The following is a 24,227-nucleotide window of genomic DNA, read 5'->3' on the forward strand; positions in this document are numbered from 1 at the left end:
AATTTGGACTCATCAGACCAAAGAACAGATTTCCACTAGTCTAATGTCCATTCCTTGTGTTCCTTGGACCAAGCCATTCTCTTCCTCTTGTTTTTCTTCCTTAGAAGTGGCTTCTTTGCAGCAATTCAACTATAAAATCCAGATTCACGCAGTCTTCTCTGAACAGTTGATGTTGATCTGTGTGTGCTACTTGAACTCTGAAGCATTTAGGTGGGCTCTTATCTGGGGTGCTGTTAACCTGTGGTTTCTGAGGCTGGTAACTCTGATGAATTTATCCTGTGCAACAGAGGAAATACTTGGTCTTCTTGTCCTAGGGCAATCCTGATGAGAGCCAGTTTCATTATAACATTTGATGGTCTTTGCGACTGCACTTGAGGATCCTTTTAAAGTTCTTGAATTTTTTCGGATTGACTGACCTTCATTTCTTAAAGTAATGATGGACTGTCGTTTTTCTTTATTTAGTTGAGTAGTTCTTGCTATAATATGGATTAGAACATTACTCAAATAGGGCTATTCACTTTATACCAACTCTACCTCTTCACAACAGAACACAAATTAACTCTTGGCAAGGCACAGCTGTTAACTGAAAGCCATTACAAGTGACTACCTCATCAAGCTGAATGAGAAAATGCCAGGATGTGCAAAGCTGTCATCTAAGTAAGAGGTGCACACTTTGAAGAATCTAAAATAAAAAACATATTCTGGTTTGTTTAACACTTTTTTTTTAACTAAATAATTCCATATGTATTTCTCCATAGTTTGCATGACATTAGTATTAATGTACAATCCAGACAATTTTTAAATAATTAGAAGGTGTGTCTAAACTTTGGACTGGTACTGTACGTATATCCTGCTTTACTTTGTAATCCCTTTTTGGAATGCACGTCTTCTTCCTCCCTTTGTTCTGTTTCCTGCCACCTGTGTCGAATCGCCAAATTGCACCCTTCTGCATATTACATCCTGCAGTTCTCCTAGCAGACCAAGTTAATGCAAATTTTTATGAAGTTAACTTTAATGCTCAAAAATAGACAAAAAACAAAGAAAGCATTTCCTACTGTTCTATGAATCTGCTGAGACTGAGTTGTGCTCTTTGTTCTGCTTCTGTCATTGTAATTCCTGGACAAGAGCAGGTCTCACCACATTTGGTCAAATTTAGTCTAAAATTACTCTTCTTGGTTTTGCTCTAATCTTCCTCTTCCCCCACACCCACCACCTCTTGTACTCTTCCTCCTCTGCTTTTCAGTTTTGAAAGGATACAATGTTGGTGTCAGCCTTAACTCCCCCGTTCTGCCTGTGCTCTTTGTACTCACATATAATAGTTTCATCAGATCATTGTGAAAGATTTTACATTGTTGTGTGCAATCAATTTTGTGTTTTCTGCAATTGCATTTAACTTCTGCCACCTGTGGTTTCCATTACGGTTTATGTAATGCATGTGCATTACAATGAAAGTAAAAGAGCTTTATTTTGCAAGAATCGTAAATGACATTGGCACATTGAGAATTTTTTTTTTTTTTTTTAGTGGTTTATTGTGTAGAATTGCAAAACTATCCAATGGTTACTAAGCAATAACAATTATTATCTTTATTTCAAAACATTTTTTTCTTTTAAACACATCAGTAAATGTTGGTAACAATTCTATGTAACATGTTTTTGTTTCTTGTGAACAACCACTACAAAAAGGTTTCTGGTGGGATACAGCAGATAGCCACAGCTGAATAGAAAACAGCTATTGTAAACATAGCCTTGGCCAACAACAGAATTTGCCAGAGACAAATGCATGAGTGCATCATGGATGACAACACTACATATCACAAAATAAAGAGGATGGGCCTGTCAACACTGGCTTGTGTGCTACAACAGCATGGAGTACGCATGTAATAGACATACATGGTTGTTTTTGAGAGAAGAGAGATTCAATGACCTGTTCCATAAATATGTGTAAGTCATTTTATCTATCTATCTATACACACACACACACACACACACACACACACACACACACACACACACACACACACACACACACACACACACACACACACACACACTAACTAAAGAGAAAACCCAACAGTCAAAACGACCCCCTGTGAGCAAGCACTTGGCGACAGTAGGAAGGAAAACCTCCCTTTTACCAGAAAGAAATCTCTGGCAGAACCAGGCTCAGGGAGGGGCCGTCATCTCCACAACTGGTTGGAGCTGAGGGGAGAGTGACAGGACAACAATAACACAAAGGTGATCTAAATCTGGAGATTGCTGAGGCCATTCCACTGAACTTCTTCCTGAAACCAGTTTGACATGACTTTCACATTGTGACATTACACTTTTTAATCGTACTATAAATAACCATTAAAATCAGCAAACTGTGCTGATAAAGAGATGCACTCTACATAGGGTATCTGTTTATTGTGTATCCCAAGAAAACCAGCTTTTCTGTTTATTAACCCAGGAAAACATTGCCCAAACTACTAACACATTATCTTCCCAGGGTATAATAAAATGCCATTTTGTCAGACACCACTTTTACACATAAGGTATCCTTGGGCATTGGTGCCTTGACAAAAAGCCATGGTTGTGTTGGCCAACAAGAGACAACAGTCACAATTTACAGAACTACAAGTTCCACATTAGGAGGCTGTGGCATAAAAAACTAGTTCACATCTTGCTTGGACTTTCGTGTTCAAGTGCCCAGTTTTGGTGAAGATTTACCCTTTGACTCAAATTTCTATTCTTGCCTGACTGGTGCTGAACCAAATGTGGTTATAGGTAGGTTGTAGATGTTGTGTGTATGTGTGTGTATTTTGAGTTATTTTGTGCTAACAGAAATTTTAAGTAATGGCTGTCAGCTCCAACTAGTCTGGACTCATCAATAAGGTGTTTCTGTGCACAGAACTGACATTCATGTTGTTGTGTGTGAAAATCTCAGGAAATCAGCAGTTTATGAAATAATTAAATCACCCCCTCTGGCACTCTGTCACACCATAGTGAAAGTCACTGAGATCGTATTAATTTTTCTCACCCCTCTGGAACATGAACTGAAGTTCAGACTGACAGTATCATGTAAACCAATTAATGTATTGAACTTGTACGATTAGTATCTGGAAACCATATATTTTTCAGTGCATTTAACATTTCTGGTTTGAATTGATTGCAGTTGATCTTTTTTGTTCTTTTTTCAGAATTATCTTTTTTTTTCCATCACTCTCAAACCCATAGTATTCTAGCAACATAACTGTCGTAGCCCCTTAACTGGCCAGGGTCCGGTGACTGGCCGTTTGTTGTCCCTTTTATATGGCAGGCTAGACCCTCCCATTTTTAATTGACACGTCATTTAGCCAATCATGTAACTGGCTGCACCAAATCACCTGACAAAGCTACGTGACGCCCTCTGAGTATTATTGGCTCTGGGAAACCCATTTCTTAACATGATTGGCCGAATGAGGTGTCAATCAAAATGGGCGGGTCTAGCCTGCTATATAAATGCACTTCATTCGGCCCGCGGACCAGACGCGGCCGGTTAACAGGCTATAAAATGGGTTGTTCAGAGCCAATAATAACCAGAGGGTGTTATGTAGTTGTTTCAGGTGATTTTTTTTTACTGACAGTTAAGGGGTTAACTAATTGTTGCAATCAGGAGTTAATATGGTATTTGGTAGGTGGGGGAACCCTAAGATAAAGTGCAGGGACAGCATGGGGAAAAATAATGACTTAGAAATAAGTCATAATAATTTGTTTTGTGAGCTCTGATAGCTTTTTCTTTGTGTACAGGCTGTAATCACCTGACTTGTGCTGCTAATCAAATAATCAATGCTCTTTTTGGATTTAATCAACTAGAGCTGCTCATCTCAACCTCTATGAAGGTGGGTTTCTACATATCATTTATAGATCAATTTGACTAGAGAGTTGTGTTTGGATGCAGCAAACTTTACTGTTTTATCTAACATGTTTTCAGCCCCTTGAATATCCCATAACTCTTTGTTGTCAAAACAGTTACTATCACTGTCAGCTGAAATTGTTCTTCAACCACCACCATGTCTTCACAGGTGACATAGCTAAAAGCAACCTGTCAGCAGCGCATCAGGAGCGGCTGCAGCATCCCTCGGCTTCAACACTGGCTCCAATCAGTTATGTGACTGTGACTCAAAAGCATGCTAAAAGTGTTACACTGCACAAACCTAACAAGTAAAGTCAATCTGAGATGATTTTTGGAGCCTTTTCTGGAACAGTCCATAATGACCCAGATCTGTCTTGCTGTAAGGCTGAGAATGAAGTTTAGCCTGACTCATATTTGTCTAAATTTCCCAAGATGTTCCCAAAGTTAATTTCTTCACTTGTTTAATTTATCTTCCCCTCCTCCTTTGTGTTTGCTTCTTAGTATCCTTGTAGGTATACATGCAAGTTAAGGAAAAGAAAACAGTTTACTAAAAGAAGATGATGATGACAGTTAAGCATCCACACAGGAAACAATTTTCAGCAATGCAGCAGAGACTACCAACGATTAACATATGACAGGACAGTAAATAATTTACAGGATTACCAGGTTGCTCAGGCAGCCATAGCATGGAATGTCTGCTAGCGACCCACTGTCTGCTTCAAATGTGATGCCCAACAAGCAAATCACTTCCTGTATGGATGCACCCCCCCACACACACACACACACACACACACACACACACCATAGATTTTGTCCTTGACTAATTTAAAACTTTTAATGTGATAATCTTTGGCAAAAAAAAAAAAAGTTCAACACTGGCAGAGAAGATTTCATATTTATGGATGCAACCCACATACTCCTATATGCTGCTCAACCCACAAATGCATTTCCTTACAAGTGTGGCACCATTTAAGTGGAAATAAACAGGTTTTCCAATGGTATAGGATTCATTGCCAAAAAACATTGTTACATAAAAGAAATAATCAGCCAGCACCAGTATATTTTATACTGACCCCAGTATAAAATCATTTAAATAAACACACAACCAGCCAACCCAGAGATGCAATCGCTCCAGCATGTCCTGGGTCTGTAACGGGGCCTCCATTAATGCCTGAAATTCCTCACCTAGGAGGTACCCAGGAGGCATCCTGCTCAGAGGCCTGTACCACCTAAGTTGTGGAGGAGTAATGGCTTTACTCTAAGCCCCTCACAAATGATCAAACTCCTCACCCTATCTCTAAGGTTGAGCCCAGACACCCTTCAGGAGCTCCTTTCTGCCACTTGTACCGACAGTCTCATTCTTTTGTTCACTAGGCATAGCTTGTGACCATAGGTGAGGGTCATAACCTATAAATCAACAGCTTTGGGGTCAATTCTCCCTTCACCACAACAGACCAGCACAGCATCCACATTACTGCAGATGCTACACCAGTCTGTCCATCAATCACCCACTGCACTTTTCCCTCACTTGTGAACAAGACCCCAAGATCGTTACGCTCCTCCATTTGGACCAACAGCTCATCCCTGACCTAGAGTGGGCCCTCCACCCTTTTTCAACTGAGAACCATGACCTCGGACTTGGAGCTGCTAATTCTCATCCTATCTGCTTCACACTCCGCTGTAAACCACCCCAGTGCAAGCTGGAGTCATGGCTCGATGAAGTCAACAAAACCACATCATCTGCAAAAAAGCAGCGACAAGGTCACCAAACCCTTCACCCTACACACATTGGCTGTGCCTAGAACGTCTGTCCATAAATACTGTGAACAGAATGGGTGAGAAAGAGCAGGCCTGTCTGCCCAGTCTGATTTATTGCTGGCAATTAGTCAGCCTAAGCTCTCGCTCCGGTTGTACAAAGACCAGTAATGACAAATACAGCGAAAACTTATCAGACACAATAGGCAGTTTGCAGCATTCACTTTGCTTCATGCTGTGCTGACATGGCAGCAGGAGCAAAAAGTTGATACTTTTCTGTCTGTGATTCAGGAGCAAAGATAACACCTTTTTCCAGCAGATCTTCCAACTGCGTGTTGAGCAGTAGGTGATGTTTTACTCATTCCTTGGAGGGTCATTGCTGCTCAAACTAGGACTTGTAATGTAGCAACATCAGCCCTCATTTTCATGTGTGACATGAGTTGGGCATGCCCCAGCTCTCTCAGGTACAGCAGATCTGGCTACATCTCAAACATTCTGATAACTTCTAGTCTGGTAAGTTCCCCCATCCAGATGATCAAGGCAGCGATAGCATCTGAGTCTTTCTTCTTTAAAATAACTGTCAGAGTGTTCCTACATCCCCTGAATACTTTTATTTTAATTTAGTAGTCATGGCAAACATTGAGTTAATAAATAGTTCCATTTATTAATACTGCATAGGCAGATTTGAGTGCATTTGACTGGGATCCACGGGGGACCCTAAAATATTTATGATTTTAAAAAAGCACTAATCAAAGCAATGTGACATCATTAGGAACAAATGGATTGAAGTCATAAAAAATTGGAATGATTTAAAAAAAAGCACCTGTAAGATATGTCAAAAAACATACTTCTGCAGTCTGCACAGACCCCAGTTGGTAGGATGAGTGTTAAATACTTAACTGGAATTAAACTGTTTATTTTACTGCTTTGTGTGCTTAATCCCAAGATTAACCATTTTCTGCATCATTAATCTCTTTTCTTATTTGTAACAGTGTTGCATTTTACCATTTTAACATCGTCATCTGACAAAGTCTCTGATTGGAGTGGGTTGCACGCACAGGCATCATTTTATGCTGAAGAGTCACACATGAAACTCCACTTTTGATGTGAGTGTGCACAGAGTCTGAAAAAGACTGACTTAATAGAGAAAGTTGATAACCACTGTCATGATGTAAAAAGTAATGAAATGTGTGTATTTCTTTGTTGTAACAATGCTACTTGGAAATAAATCTTATGCCACCGGAAAGCCTGTTTACTTCCCTTCCTTCATAATATACTTCTCTGTACTACAGAGCAGGATTTGGGCTTATCCATGTAACTTCAGGGTACTTCTTACTGAGGAAAATCACCAAGGTAACTTATGCCGCGAACCCTATTCTGCTCAAGTGCAGGTTATGTTCCAGATTAGAGATCAGCAGGTCCTACTGACCAATCAATTCATCACCATTTCTGGAAGATCCCTCAACCCTTACTGCCCAGATAGTGGGAGGGTCTAAAATTAATGTCTTTGTGTTTCCCTTGATGAGCATCAGTAAATATTGATTCTAAAACAACTTTTTTCCTGCTGCAAACAATTTTACAACAATTTAATTGTTCTATAAATGTTAATACATGATTCTAAAACAGGACACCTATTTGTACTTGCTGACCTTATATCAAATTTGCACATAAACTAAGACTACATTTGGACTCCGTTTTCATACTTGCTCTCAGAGCATTAAACACCACCGGGGCTTGATATAAGCAGCTCCTATTTATGATGTTTTCTGACAATAAAAGTGATCAACAGATCATTTTTTATTGAGTCTGAGTTTATTTATTGAAATTAGTTTCAGCATCACAAAAGGATTTCAAATGAACAGTATACTTAGTGGAAAAAAGTACTGGGGAGAAATGGTTGTTCAGTTTTTTATTGTATTTATTTATTTATTTTTCTTGAACTTTGTTCTTGTAGAGATTATGGACCTCCTCTTCCCTGGTTGTTTTTTTTTTTCCTTTCTGACATGGACAGTTTGTGGAGTTGATAAAGACTTACAGCTCTGTCCAGTGGGACACTAGAGTGCAGAATAGGGCAGAGGTTCTTCCCTGCTTGCCCCTCATCTCTCTTTCCTCCCCCTACTTAGATCAATAACAACGTCCTTAGCCATAGGTGCTCTCCGGGGAGACAGACCTGGAGACTTCCCTCGTCAGCTCGTTGTCTGCTGACTCTGTCAGAGCCGGGCATTCAAGCTTGACCAATGCACACAGCCTGAAGCTCTCTGAGGAAATAGAACTTACAGAATACAAGTATTTTGTCTAAATGTTGACATGTTTGCACACTTTATGTCTAAATCTCCTTTACACAGAGACATAAAAGAAGCTTGAATGGTTTTTAATACTGTGAAAACAGCGTACAATATCCCTAACACTGCAAAATGTCCACTTTTAATCACAGCATAGAGAAAGGGTTCCTGACACAACTTATCAAAAATTTAAATGAAATTTTGCTGTATTTGAATAGTCAAAGTGTAGATTAAATACTGAGCAGGGCTCTATATGTATAAATGTCCAGGGTTTTTCTTTAACACAGGACGCTACAAATTATCCGGTGATACATCTCTGAAATAATGAATTGTCCTTCTCTTTTAGGTTTAAAAATGAATCTATTAATTTGAAGTAATTTCAGGTTCATGCATTTTTTTCTGTTTTTTTTTTTTTTTTTTCCATAAATTGGCACAGTGTCCTTTTTAATTAACACTGTGATATTTAGCTGTGTATGACAACAAACATGACCTTAATCTAACATCATGCCAACTAATTTGACTTGACCTGTCTCTGCAGGCTGGCATTAGTGTGCCTGCTGTGAATTCTTTTTAGTGTTGCAGTGATTATTTCTGACATGTCAGCATACCCATATAGCCTTTCATTCCTGTCATTCATGTCTCACGTGCATCAGTTTAGACAGTTGCATGTAAAAGCCTACTCGAATTCATCAGTTGACAAGTAACACTAACAATTTCTTGAAAACTATATCCATCCACAACAATCAATACACGGGTGATGCATCTGACATGGGACTGGGATAGGATAATCTTATAGTAGCATATTTAATGTGTAGATAGAGAAGGTTATACGGTAGGAATGACATTATGTACAGTAATAAGCCTAGGCATTTGAAGAATTTCAGTCTTGATTTGACATTCCTCCATATTAGTATAAGTTACAAAATTTCATTGCATTTCATCCAGATATTATAGTCAAAATTACATGTGAATCTCATGTTTGCAAAGGATTATAGTCAGTCAAGATGTATCACAATAGCTGACCTGCAGGAGGTACTACAGTAAAGGTCATTGTCAATAGGAATCATCTTCTGGGTGCCATGAATATTTGACACACATGAGGAAAGGATGTATTTTTGAGTACAAATTCAGAAATGAGAAAGGAGGTGTATAAGCTGGTTTCCTTCACCGATGGTTGCCACTTTCCAAATCTGGAAGACTTGTGCTTTTCAGGCACCCAAAGTGGGTGTAATTTTCTTTGGTTTAATTGTGTTGTGATTATTTCTTTAAGGTTTCACTTATGTCAAGACGCTGCTGTGTGGTAGGCAGGGTCAGGACCCCAATGCAGGACTCGGGAAAACAGGATGCAGACTGTGAACAGCTTCATCGCTGAAGTCTTCTCAAAAATAACAACAAACAGAAACCATAAACTAGCCTGGGCTGAAGCCACGGACACAAATCAAAGATCAAAAACTCAACACAAGAACCAGGAGGGAGAACGTGACAAGACACAAAGGGAAACTGAGACAGTAAATGCACGAGAGCATAGGAAACAGGTGGGCACACAGCTGGGAATAACTGACGTAATTATAAAAGGGGAAGTTAACCCAGACGCAAGACAAACTTGGCAGAAAACACAAACGTTAACAAGACCCAGAACTCTGAATCAAAGATCCAGAGACCATTTCTCAGTGTGCTGAGAAAGCATTCAGGGAAAATCTTAAAGTCTGTGTCTCTAGAAGTCCATGCTTCTATTCACCTACTATCAAATTGATCTGGAGCACTCAGCAGATTTTTCTGGAACAAGTTCAGCAAAGATTTAATAATAAAGAAAGAAGCTGGAAAATTCAGCAACCTCTGGCTCTACAATATAATAAAGATAACTCATACTACTACTACAGTGACTACAGATGGGATGGAAGTAGCCCCTGTGCACATATCAATAAGGGTTATATTGAACATGAACAGCTTCATATCACAACTCATGACCTGTAGAAATACCAAGAGCACAGAAAAAGAAAGATTATGAGAAAATTGGGTAAATGATGACAAGTAGTTCTCCCAATAAACTGTTTTCTTGTTTGTTTGTTTTCTTCATCATTACAATAGCACACCTTCTAGAAGTGTTTGAATAAATTGGGGAGCGTATGCATCTAAAGTCCAAACAGTTGCATGTGGTATATAAAATATGAAAAAAATGATGCTCTTAATGCGCTTGTAAAATAAGCAGACTAGTCTTACATCCCACACAGTTCCCCCTCTTACTCAAAAAGATGATGATGTATACATCTGTTGTCATGCTGATTCAATACACAGAAGAAACATTACCCACAACAAGTGCTGTGTTATTTGCATAATTGATGCATATTCTAAAGTTGCTCTCATAACAGTACTATATTGTCAGAAAAGTGCACAAATAAAACATAAGGTTGTTGCAGGTATTTTCTATTTGCTTTTAAGATGTCCAAAGTTGTACTGATCAAGGTCTGGTGCTTAAGGTGAAATGTCTTGTCAAAGAATATCAGGCCAAAATATTATTTTAAAGCTTTCTGAAAATAGCTTGAGTCATTTTAATATATTTTAGCATATTAGCAGGGAAACAAGGTCATACAATAGGGTATTTCTACTGTATATAATCTCAGTAGAGCTTATAAGAGATACACAACGGTAGCAGGCCACAGAGGTTGCCAGAGTGATAACAGCAGGTCAGCTTTCAAAGCATCCCACACAATCACTGTACATGCTTGCTCTGCACTCTGGAGAGGATAATCCCAGGGGTAATAAAGAGGAGCATATGTCTCCCTCTCTCTGACATGAATTCTCAAACATTTAGAGAATAAGCTGTCAGACCTCTATATGTTTGATCTAGAGCTGTATGTTTTATATACTATATTTCCAGAAGTATTCATCTGCCTTCACAGGCATTTGAACTTGAGCTTAATCGATAAGGTTTAATATGATTCCAGCCCACCCTTTGCAGCTATAGCAGCTTCACCTCTTCTGGGAAAGGCTTTCCACAAGGTTTAGGAGTATTTTTATGGAAATTTTTGACCTTTCTTCCAGAAGCACATTTGTGAGGTCAGACACTGATGTTGGATGAGAAGGCCTGGCACGCAGTCTCCGCTGTAATTTATCCCAGAGGTGTTCTAACAGGTTGAGGTCAGGACTCTGTGCAGGCCAGTCAAGTTCTTCCACACCAAACTCGGTCATCCATGTATTTATGGTCCTGCTTTGTGCACTAGTGCGCAGTAGTCTTGGAACAGGAAGGGCCATCCCCAAACTGTTCCCACAAAGTTGGGAGCATGAAATTATCCAAAATGCCTTGGTATGCTGAAGCATTCAGTGTTCCTTTCACTCGAACTAAGGGGCTGAGCCCAACTCCTGAAAAACACCCCCACACCATAATCCCCCCTCCACCAAACTTTACACTTGGCACAATGCAATCAGACAAGTACCGCCACTAAACCCAGATTCATCCATCAGATTGCCAGATGGAGAAGTGTGAGTCAACACTCCAGAGAACACATCTCCTCTGCTCTAGAGGCCAGTGGCTGTGCGCTTTACACCACTGCATTCGATGCTTTGCATTGCTCTTGATGATGTAAGGCTTGGCTGCAGCTGTTCAGTAATGGAAACTCATTGCATGAAGCTTTCTAAACACTGTGATTGAGGTAATCTGGAGGCCACATGAAGTTTGGAGGTCTGTAATAATTGACTCTGCAGAAAGTTAGCGACCTCTGTTTACATTCGCTGTTTACATCCGCTGACCCAAGCTCTGTAATTTTACGTGGCCTAACTCTTTATGCCTGAGTTACTGTCATTCCCAGTTGCTTCCACTTTGTACCACTAACAGTTGAGTGTGAAATATTTAGTAGCAAGGAAATTTCACAGCTGGACAGGTGGACTTCACAGGTGGTATCCTATCACGGTACCACACTAGAATTCATTGAGCTCCTGAGAGCGACCCATTCTATCACAAATGTTTGTAGAAGCAGTCTGCATGCCTAGGTGCTTGATTTTATACACCTTTGGCCATGGAAGTGATTTGAACACCAAAATTCAATGATTTGGATGAGTGTGTGAATACTTTTAGTAATATATTGTAAATCACTGAAAGAAAATATGTTTTTACAAACTGCATGCTCCTTTGCAGTTCAAAGTGAATTTACTTGCATTCAGTTATTGGTAGAGGAAATGCTTGAACATTTTTCTATAGAAAGCCTGGCTGTGTTTTCTTCCCAGTTTTGTTGATGCACTACTTTGAGAGTTTTAGGGGTCTCTGGATCTCTACATCTGTTCATTTGTTATTTGTGGCTAAAATTTCAGACTCACATACTTGTAGTTAAGAATTCTGTGTTTAAAAAATATTTTGAACAAGTTTGTTATTTGATCTGTTTTTCATGTAGTTGTGACCATATTATCCATTTTGTCCTGTCATTTCGGCTGCCCCTCACTGAGCCTGGTTCTGCTGGAGGTTTCTTCTTGTTGAAAAAGGGGTTTTTCTTTCCCACTGCCACCAAGTGTTTGCTCACAGGGGGTTGTCTGATTGTTGGGGTCTTCTCTGTATTATTGTAGGGTCTTTATCTTACAATATAAAGCTCCTTCAGGTAACTGTTGTGATTTGGCACTAAATAAATATATTATAATTGGACTGAATCAACTGAATTATATTTATGTGGGGTTTCCATATATAAATGGGAGTTTATTCAAAGTATGGATTTTTTTTTTCTTTTTTACAATTTAAATTTGTCATCATATCACAACCAATCAAGGAATAAATAGCTTGCAAAAAAATTTGACTGTAGTTTTGTTATCAACCATTGAATGTTTCCCACTTTGATTATTTGTTTGTATCAAGGATTGTGACATCCACATCCAAATGATGCAATTTTAGACCTTCCTCCACAGAATTTTATTTTATTTTTTTACTTCCAATGGACTTCTCTATTAACTCATAATAACTTTTGAATAGTTGATGGGTAACACTGATAAACAACATTTTAGCACAATTTAACTACCTGCAATTTAACAATAAAAACATTTTGAATAAAATTATGTGGCCCTTCATGCTTTTATATTAAGAATTTAATCACTCCCTCTGAAATCTGTTTTGGAGGGTGGCTCTGAAATGAGGACAGGAAGTAGAGGTGGGCAGATTGATCTAAATATCAATAGTATTGATACCAACATTGGTATTAGTATCAGATTTATACTAGCATGATTGGATCAATGCGTTAGCTTGTTTCTCTCCTTTCAGTACAGTGCTCCTGTTTCATCAAAAAGTAAACATGTCTGTGCAAACACCACTCCTCTCATGCAAACAAACTTTGCTCCACAACCTCCCCCCCGCTCTGCTGTGTGTTTGTTGTCGTGTGGTCGTGTGATTAAGCAGACACATGTAGGCTGCAGTGAGTGAGAAACAGTGAGAAATAGTGAGGAACACTGTGTGGAGATATTTTACAGCTGTAAATGAAAAAACTGCAGACCATGATGCAGGTAGGATGGACATTTTTTTACATGGCAACACCACCAATTTTTATAAACACATGAAAAACTGGGGAAAAAAAAAGTGAACTTTATTTATTGAAGGTCTTATAATGTAAGGTAGTGCATAACTTTAGATACAACGGTGAAAAAAAAAAAGTTTAAGAAAATGAAAAAATAAGACTATGATTGTGCAAAATAGGCTTCTAGCAAAGTAGTAGTGCAAATCATATTAATAAATAATATGTGGCTGTTGCTCAGGAGGTTGAGCAGGTCATCTACCATTCAGGAGGTTAGTGGTTTGATCCCTGGCTGCTCCAGGCTGCATGTCAAAGTATCCTTGGGCAAGATACTGAACCTTGAGTTGCTCCTAATGTATTCATCTAAGTGTGATTGTGTGTTGATGTTAGATAGAAAGTGCTGGTATGGATGGGTGATTGAGACATGCTGTTTTGTTTTGAGTGCTCAGTCCATTTATGAATCTACTGGTTATCATAGTTGTTACTTTAGCATACTGATTACCTATAGAATAGATTCAGCCATTAAGACAATATTCAGCCTATTAAATCATGTTAAATGAATTATTAGGTTGAATAATTCATCTCATGTCTGAAATATTGTTTGAAAGCAAAATTCAGTAATTTATTTGTCTGTATTCAGATGAAGCATATTGATGATGGATTCACTTTATAAATCACGAAACGTTGCTCTCCACCTATATAAGCTAACTTTATGTTAAAAGTATCGTGTCTGTACTTTGTGTCGGTATTGCTGACCCTGTATTAAATTTTGCAGTATCACGCACCACTAACAGGAGGTTAAGAGGCACAATATTGACCCAGCCTAAATCATAACAACATGTTGGCTTTTCTGTTCTACTCTCTGATCAGTTATCTCTTAAAGTATGCCTTCATGTCATAATTTATGTCTTTTCGCAGAGTGAATGACCAAAATAAGACCCTCTCAGAGAACTCTGAACTATATGTTTCAGTCATGGTAAGTACTGTATAAGGGCACCTTGTAAAGTCTTACTTGCCAGAAGGCTCTGCAGCTGTAGATAATTCATCAGAAAGTCCAAACCCCCACGACAGCTAGCACAGCTCTGCTTATTCTCATGTTGTGGCTCAATGCCAGAGATGAAACACTTAAAGCTACCACGCTGTGTCTTTTGAAAAAAAAGAAGTAAAGCTAATTACAGTGAAATACTTTTAAGTGACAGGTTTATTAGCATGACAGTTTGTCAGAGGAGCACCCTGACTTAATTCAGCAGTAAGTGAAGGACAGTGGAGCAACTCCAATCTGGATTTAGCAAAATCCAGACCAATGCTGTCAGAGTATTATGCAGATAATGATGAGGATGTGTCTGTGCTTACAGAAGCACTGCTTCTACATGGCAAATGTTATTCTTCTCTTCTGTTAACTTCGAAAGAGAGACCATGTCATGATACGAGAGCCACTCAAGTCTCATCTCCTTGTGTACCATGACCATTAAAACACAATGAGCAGACACTTTCTTGGCTGGGAGTTTTTTGTTCAATGCATCTGGAACACACTGAATTAGCACACCGTTTTTAAGACATATCTCCATTTTTACTAAATAGAAAGGCATGACAGTTGTTAGTAAATACATTTCTCTCTTATGTCACAATTAATAATTTTGAAATAAATTCTGTGTTGCTGCCAAAAGTAAGCTGGTTCACTCTCATATTTTCATTCTGCATCTGTATTTGCTGTATACAGTTGTGGTAAAAGAAAATACAGGGCCGTAAAAAGGTATTTGACCCTTCCTCAGTTTTTTGCATATTTGCTCAGTTAAATGTTTCAGATCATCAAACTAATTTTAATATTAGAGAAAGATAACCTGAGTAAATACAAAATGCAGGTTTTAAAAGATGATTTCATTTATTATGGTAGTAAAAGCTTTCCAAACCTAGCCTGTGTGAAAAAGTAATAAATTAGGGGTCATTCACAATTATCAACATTTTCCAAAGCAGACCCCCCATCCCCAGAAGTGTGCAACGAAAATGTTGATCTTTTTTCATGACAATGAACTTCACCTGGTTGTTTGATATTTTTATGTAATAATAAGTATTAAAAACACATCCTGGTGTTGAAATATTCTGTAAATCTTGGTATCAAATATACTCTATCCTATCTATTAAAACATTGTATTGTTGCACTAATAAAAATCCATCCATCCATTCTTTTCTGCTTATCCTTTTCAGGGTTGCGGGAGGGCTGGAGCCTATCCCAGCTGTCATAGGGCGAGAGGCAGGGTACACCCTGTAATGAACAGATATATATTAGAATTTATAGGGTGCAATAAACTGAATTTCAATTTGAATGTGTACTGCACTGCATGTATGCAAAATGTACATGCCACCACACTGTACATCATCTGAATAGCCGGTCTTGCACCAAAAAGTGATTTTGTGGTATTTGAAGAGTTTCGGTCAGGTTTCAGAATTCATCACAGTACAGAAACAGCATTTGTGAAGGTTACAAATGATCTTTTCATTGCATCTGACAGTGGACACATCCCTGTGCTTGTCCTGTGAGACCTTAGTGCAGCTTTGATGTTGTTGACCATAATATTTTATTACATAGATTAGAGCATGCCATAGGTATTAAAAGTACTGCATTGCATTTATCTAATGGACTTCAATTTGTTCATGTAAATGGGGAGTCTTCTTCACACACTAAGGTTAATTATGGAGTTCCACAGGGTTCTGTGCTGGGACCAATTTTATTTACACTATACTGTACATGCTTCCCTTAGGTAGTATTATTAGAAAACACTGCATCAGTTTTCATTGTTATGCAGATGATACCCAGCTCTATGCATCTATGAAAGACATAAAGGCCTGGATGACCTCTAATTTCCTGTTTCTAAATTCAGATAAAACATTTTTGTGTTTTGCCCCACAGATCAAACCCAGTACTTAATCTGGATGGCATTACCTTGGCCTCCAGTACCACTGTGAGAAATCGTGGAGTCATTTTTGAGCAGGATATGTCCTTCAATGCAGATATTAAACAAATATGTGGGACTGCTTTTTTGCATTTGTGCAATATTTCTAAAGTTAAAAACATCCTTTCTCAGAGTGATACTGAAAAGCTAATTAAGATTAGGCTTAAAACTTTCCTTTATGATAAAACTTACAGTTAGGGCTGGATCAGGTGACCCTGAACTTCCCTTAGTTTTGCTGCTATAGGCCTAGGCTGCTGGGGGTTCCCATGATGCACTGAGTGTTTCTTTTCATTCTTCTCTTTTTACTATGTTTATATACCACTCTGCATTTAATCATTTGTTATTATTAATTTCTGACTCTCTTCCACAGCATGTCTCTTGTCCTGTCTCTCCTCTCAGCCCCAACCGATTATGGCATATAACTGCCCCTTTCTGAGTCTGGTTCTGCTGAAGGTTTCTTCCTGTTAAAAGCAAGGTTTTCCTTCCTACTGTTACCAAGTGCTTGATCATAGAGGGTTGTTTTGACTGTTTGGTTTTTTCTGTAATTATTGTAGGGTCTTTACCTTACAATATAAAATGCTTTGAAGTGACTGCTTGTTGTGGTTTGGCACAATATAAATAAAATAAAATTGAACTGAATTGAATTGAATTTGCCAAAAAAAATTATTGGTTGTATTTAAATTGCTGTAGATTAATTTTTGGCTTTAGTGAAACATGATATGTCATTTTGAGCTAGAAACAACACTCCTGTCACAAAGTAGAAGCTGCAATCACTTCTTGGCAAAGTAACTTTTATATATTCTTTATTAACGAGGGTAAATCTATCAGTGACATTAAAAACATCTTTTTTCCCCAAGAGATCTGCAGAGATGGCTGCAGAAATGGCAGCAAATATAATATTACAGTTCTATAAAGAGTAACCAAAAAGGACTAGATTGATTATAATGTAGATACAATAATGCAGTCATAAATATATTTGCAAAATTAGTCATTTCTTCTTTTTTTATATAAGCCCTTCATAAATTCTGTATATACCAATATAAGCAAATATAATACCTTTTTTTAAAAAATTACTTTTTTTGCTTCCACTTCCTTGTTGAATTTATCTCCAGTGGCTTTGGTTGCTTTCCACACCTGCTGAGCCGCACTCGCAGCTTGTTCCTGCCTAATGTCGTCAGTAGAGTCATTTTGTGAATCCATGATGGCCTATTTTAGAGAATTCAATGAGGCCTTTGAATTGATCCACCAGACTGGAGGCCATATTGCTGCAGACCATGCAATGGTGCAGGGGTGTACAAGTGAACAAGTAGATGCCTCGGGCACTGGCGGTCAGGCGGCAGTGCTCAAATTACATAGTTCTGACCGACATTTTCTAACTATTTGAAAAGTGTACGTTGGGTATTAACCCCCTCCCCCCTGTCGTACAGTTTGTACGCTTTGGAAAATGTTGATAATTGTGAATAATCCCTTAATAAATAAATGTCATTCATCAGAGGATGTATTTAACTCGTTTTAAGACCTGGTTTATCATGTCCCGATATGTAAAACCATACAATTGACTGAGGCTGTACTTAGTTTACAAGTACAAATACAACTACATTTGAAATGCTGAAAATCTGTTTCCATACTCAAGGACAGTACAGTTACAACTGAATCAGCCCTGTTTTAGGACTTTGCTCCAATTCACCCATTTATCCTCACTTCCTGTCATTACTAATGACAAATTCCCATCTTTCCTGGTCATATTCCCTCATTATTATATGCTGTAGTAGGATTTACTGCTTTTTTCTTTGAATAGATTGACTGGATCAGCTCTTAAAGTTAAGAGTCTTCATTTCTCCAGATTTACCGGCTAATTTAATTAATGAAAATGAGGAGAAGGGGTTTAGATGGATTTTTAAGCTTGGACTCCGATGTAACATGAGCTATGCAAAACAGGTTAAGAATTAAAAAGGTGGCATACTGATGGAGTTATTTTTTAATGATTACAGATTAATCACTTGTGTGCAGAGTTCACCATGTTAACGTAGAATGTTTTCCAAATGAAGTCCCCGCTTTCTGCGGTTCTGTTTTGTATTCTAGGGCCATTAAGCTACTCTTAAGGATGCAGAAATTAAATAAGACAATTGTAGTGCTGTCTATGCAATCTCTGTACATTAACAGTCTAAAAACACAAGAAAATAAAGTAAGGCAGTTTACCATCTTGGAGCAACCTAACCTATTCCTGAGCCCTAGATACTGCTGTAAAGACAGACCTGTTATGCTCTCATCCAGCACCTTCACAACTCAGCATGAATCCACTCTGCTAAAAGGCTCATAATAAACGTCTGACACTTTCAAAAGCTTCTCCAAGCACAGTGAAAGGAATAGCCACCTAGTGAAAACTGGCCACTGTGCAAAACCAGAAAAGTACATTGTAGATCTTTTCATTGAAAGCAGCCAGTCTTTCAGCCAGTATAATGGGATTTACTGCAAGAGTTAAATACATCGAATAGTGAATCTGAGACCCAGAAACTAATGTGTGAATGCAGCTTTGAGGAGGTGGTTACTTTTTTTCTTCTGTTTACCTCTTTGCGTTTGCTCTTTTCTTGACATCAAATTTTTCTGAATAGATTTTAAAAGGATTTCTTTCTGCATTTTTGTGTTATCTCTAATTAAACCAAATGCTGGTAAATTTATGCTGGATAATACATTTGAAGAGTCGTGCAATCAGATGACATTCAGGAAACTTAATTCCTAGAAAACAAAACGTTACTACAATGAGTTACATTTTGAAAAACACATTTTTGCTTATTGCAGTGCTCCCAGTGAAGCATCACTTCTTGCTCTAGTTTTCACATGATATACAAGTCAGTACAAATCTATGGTGATGCCACAAGACTACGGAGGCAGACTTGATGAACAGAACACGAACCATTTAGTTGGCTGAGTTTATTACAAAAACAATTCCAAAATACAAGATAACAAAATCCAGGCAGCTCACAGAAACACATGATGACACAGTCTGGGAAACACTACAACACAACAAGGTTTAACTGTAAGACAAGGGGTATATATATATACACACATGGGAACACACTAAGGCCTAATTAGGGGAGTGGAAACAGCTGGGTAACAAGAACCAGGTCAAATGATAATGAAACAGGGGAAGTAAAACTAAATGTGAAACAAGACACAAAGGACTACATTAAATAAAAGTAATAAATAAACAGGGAAACACAGACACATAAATTAACTTAACATAGGAGAATTTATACAAGAACATGGTACAAGAAACACTGAAAAAAAACTCTAATATAAACAAGAAATAAGAACTCATGACTAAATACATTAAGAAAGTACACAAAGATGAAAATGTAAACAATAAGCAAGCGAGAAAGTCCACAAACTCAAAACACTGCTTCTAAGGTCCAGCAACTGGTTTATATAAAGACACCAAACGCAGTGTATGGACTTGGTATCTAATCATGAGCTGGAACTTCCTACAACTTCTACAGTAACTGACTTGTCAACTACAAGGCACTCCCGCCCTAAAGCATGCTGCAGCCTGCTGCCATCCTTTTTTTGTAAAATTACTTTGATGTTTTATTCAATAAAAATAGTGTCTGAGACTATAAACTCTTCATGAAAGTGTTTACTTAGATCATAGATCATATACTTATTTTATGCAAAAGAATTAGATGCATTAGAATTTTCAGGTCAAATTCACACTGGTGTAACTTTGCAGAACAAAGTAACATCCATCTTTTATGTACATATCCATCTTAACAGCCCAGAATGTGTTGAATTTGTCACGGCTGGGTGCTGGCAAGGCAGGGAGGACCCCAGTGTGCAGGACACGGCGAGAGCAGGGTTAGAGAGAAGATTTATTGATAATATTTCCAACAAAAACACACAGGCGAAAAACTGACAAGGACCCAAACACCAAACTAAACAACACTGAGACTTAAATACACAGATGGAACGAGGGGGAGTTTAAAACAGCTGAGCACAACAGGTGAAATGAATAAGACTAAATACACAGGAATTAATGCATAACACAAAACACAGGGAACACTGGACTACCAAAATAAAGCAGGAAGTACTAAACATAACAGACGCAGACCTAACACAGAAAACTTGACAAAGGCAACATTACACAACGAAACAACAAGAGAAACCAAACAGCACACTCAAACAACAAACAGAGAAACCAAAAGAAACACTAAGAAACAACCTGAAAAGTACAACAAAAGAAAGCTACACAAAAGAAACTCAAAACACTGGGCCACCGGCCCAGGACCATGACAGAATTGATGTTATCGGCCTGTGTCCATCCCCCAAATATCCTCCTCTTGGCCCTTTGGTGACAGTGAAACAACTATTAATTAATTTTTCAAAAGAAAAGATAATTCAGTCCCTCCTTTGCCACTGCAGGGCCAAAATTTCTAATGGGGACAGTTCTGCTGAGCAATCAGCAAGTGATCTCATGCTTGGCTTTTATGCAATTTAAGTAGCCGGGATATTGCAGGGTGGGGAAAGGAACAGCATTTATTGAGAGGGAACAAATATGAGTGTGTAATATTAAAAAAAAAAAAAAAAAAAAAAGCCCACCTCCACAAACCAGTGACCTCAGGGTTGTTACGTCCATCTTTTATGCTCCTCCTAGGTCATCCAACTGAAATGTAAAATATCCAACTTTCTACATGTTTATTTTTTTTTTCAAGTTGCATTTACCACCACCATTCCTTATGTTCTTCTTGTTCTCCAGTCACTTTGGTATGTTGTCTACAATACCTTCCCTAGTAGCAATGGACAGTAAGACATGCACGGTCATATTTCCCAAGGATTCAGAATTATTCAGTTCTCATGATGTCCCCCGTGTTGCGTGATTTATTTATTTATTTTAAATTTCTTTAAGATCTGCATCAGCCATTACCGCTCACAAAGTTGCTTGTAAGCATTGTTTGCATCCTTTTGCCCTGTCATTTCAGCTTATGCACATGTCTGTCAACATTCACATCAAAGCAACCCTGATGGGCTTCATAAACTATCCTCATAACAACAGGAGATGTTGGCTTATTAAAAAATAATATAACCTGTTTTATGAGGCAGAAAATGTCTGGAGAAACATCTGTGAAACAAGTTGTGTATTAAATATGTAGGAGCTACATTCAAAATTCCTTTTTGCATGGGATGGCAGAGCTATAAAGAGAATGCAGAGTGTGGGCCCCCAGGCTCATTCAAGTCCTGCCATTCTCCCTATCTGACAGTCAAAGCAGAATGATCTTGCTCTCTATGCCTCCCTCTCACTATTTCCCCAACTCTGTGGGGATAAAACAGTCAAACTGTTCCCATCACTGCCAGAAATTAGTGGTTCAGGAATATCTCTGATCGTTTGAGAAAATCAAGAGAAAAAAACAAAGTAATAGAAGTATTTTTTTTTGTACTCTTCTTTTCCTGAAAGCAATTGTGCAAGCTAAAGAGTTCATTAATGCCGTTTTTGTACTGAAGTGGAGGTCTCTGGAGACATCCAGGTTCCCCAGGCTAGAGAAATGAAGGAAGGATGGGGGTGTGCTGCGGTACAACAGGAAAAAGAGCACAATGCTAGTAGATAGATTAAAGAAGCTGTATTTCAAAGGCTCTTCTATAACCTTTTAGTGCACTGTTGCTTTATCCTTGAGAATTACACAGAACAGATTTTTCAATTTATCTTCATGTGGCTGATTTTTGAACTTAATGGGATTGCAGAATCCATGTTTGTGCTTTAATCATGATTATTATTTGCACAGCAGATCTGAGTTTTTAATCTGTGTTTTTTGTTGCAATTTGATGCGACCTAATAACTATCAGGGAACAGTTTTCTTCCTCTGCTATAATTGCTGCAACCTGTTAAAATAATTACTCTTTAATATTAGGAAAATACATGGTGACTTCACTTGACAGATTTGATCAGATATGAACATATTTCTGTGATTCTGATAACTCAGGGAAAGCATTGGCTCATTTCATACAGAAAACCATTCAGCACAAACAAAGCTGATGCCCGCCGTGGTCGCTTAAAGGGGCAAACATTCTGCAGAATGTAAACCATGCAAATGTAGACATCAAGTATTGTTCCCTGTTGAGTAGAAAATACAACACACAAATGAAAAATGTAATCAAGCAAGTTGTGCAACAATGGCAATTTCAGTGTTTTCCAAATTGACTCCAAATTGGAAATCAAAGAGGCCCCACTGCCAACATTTAGCTTGTTCTCGGAGGCAGCCCTGTATTGAATTGCACAGGGGATGGTAATATTTTATTTCACCTAAATTAGAAAGAATGTGTGTGTGTGTCTGTGTGTGTGCGTGCACCCGCTTATGTTTATGTGCATGTGATAATTTACACATACGTGTGTGTGTAAAGAGACATATGGCATTTCGGGCCCTTATTTTATTGCCTTCTTTCTCTGAAACACCTGAAAAAAGCTGACTATAATCAACTTTCTGCTCAAGTATAGAAAGGACTTAAAGCAAACTTTCGCTGTTCTGCTGTCCCAAGAAATCCCAATCCATACTGCAAACTGGACTTTTCTCTAAGTGGAATAAAGTCATATAGTGCAGTTTGCAACTGCTCTTGGATAATAGTCTCTTTTCATCTTGTCATTACCAGATATCACCAATTTCATCACCTCTGGTGACATCTGGATCTACACATTCTTTTCCATTTTCAAAGTCACAAAGAGCTACTTTACACTTTTTTCTTTTTAACATTCTGCAAAAAATAATCTTGAAATATTTCTGTGGTAACTTATTTAAGATTCCAGCACTGACCTTTTCAGCAGCAAAAACTATTCTGACCTTCTAATGTCGCATTGTGTATATTGGCATCTGCTACTTGTGTTTATGTTGAGCCTGCATTTTAGCAAATGTATGACCTCAACTATTGGCTTGCTATGGTTGGTGCTGGAGGCAGGATGAGATCCAGGATTTGTTAGAGATCAGGGAAAAAAAAGGTTACAATGTACTGTGTATTCTTTAAGATTGTTAATCATAGAGGGTAACTGCAAAGGGACCACTGGATTTTAAACACCTCTGGCCTTTGTTCTGCTACTCCAAAACGTCCCCTTCTTTTGAGTCTTGAATGATTACACCTCAGGGACTGCTGGTGAGATGAAAGATTCCATTTTGAAGTTGTTAGTGCTGGTGTGCTCAGCCAGCTGCCTTCTATTCCTCCTCCTGTCAGAAATACTGGGCAACACGTGTGAAACCTCCTCTGCCATCCAGAGCCTTTTATCACATGAAGAGCCTGTTGTCTGATCACAGGACATTTCTGAGCTTGTTATTGTCCATAATATTTTGCAGAGTTTACTTCACAGCTTTGGGGACTCAAAGTAAACACAGAGAGAATGCAGTAAAGAGACTCTGAATAGCAAAGAAATGATGTTTGAAATGGACACATCGGTGTAGCCTAAGCTGAAACAGCTACAGCTGTGAAGTTAATATGGATATGGGGGAAATCGCAATTTATATGCATAGCCATGTAAAGTGATGCACCTGGGGCTGGCTTGATGAAGAAAATGCTTCAGTTCAGATTTAATTTTTTTTTTTTTTTTAATTTTAGTATTCTTTTAGCTTTCCATTAAGCCATTTTTAAACTTAAAAGCCTCATTTTTACCAAGTGCCTGTTATTGAGACGAAGAGGTATTATTTCACATCTGGCGCCAGGAACAATAGTAATAATGGGGGAGGAAGGGGAGGGGGACTATATGCAGAAAAAAGAATTTACTTAGCTCTGCAGCAGGCTTTTATAACCACAGTCAGAAATCAAATGGAAAGTGTAGCATAAACAGTGGTAACCTGTTTTGGGGGGGTCGTTATCTATCACAGTTAATAGATCAGATACTCTTTTTGTTTCTCCT

Source organism: Archocentrus centrarchus, chromosome 1 (assembly GCF_007364275.1).
Source record: "Archocentrus centrarchus isolate MPI-CPG fArcCen1 chromosome 1, fArcCen1, whole genome shotgun sequence".
NCBI classification, from domain to species: Eukaryota; Metazoa; Chordata; class Actinopteri; order Cichliformes; family Cichlidae; genus Archocentrus; species Archocentrus centrarchus.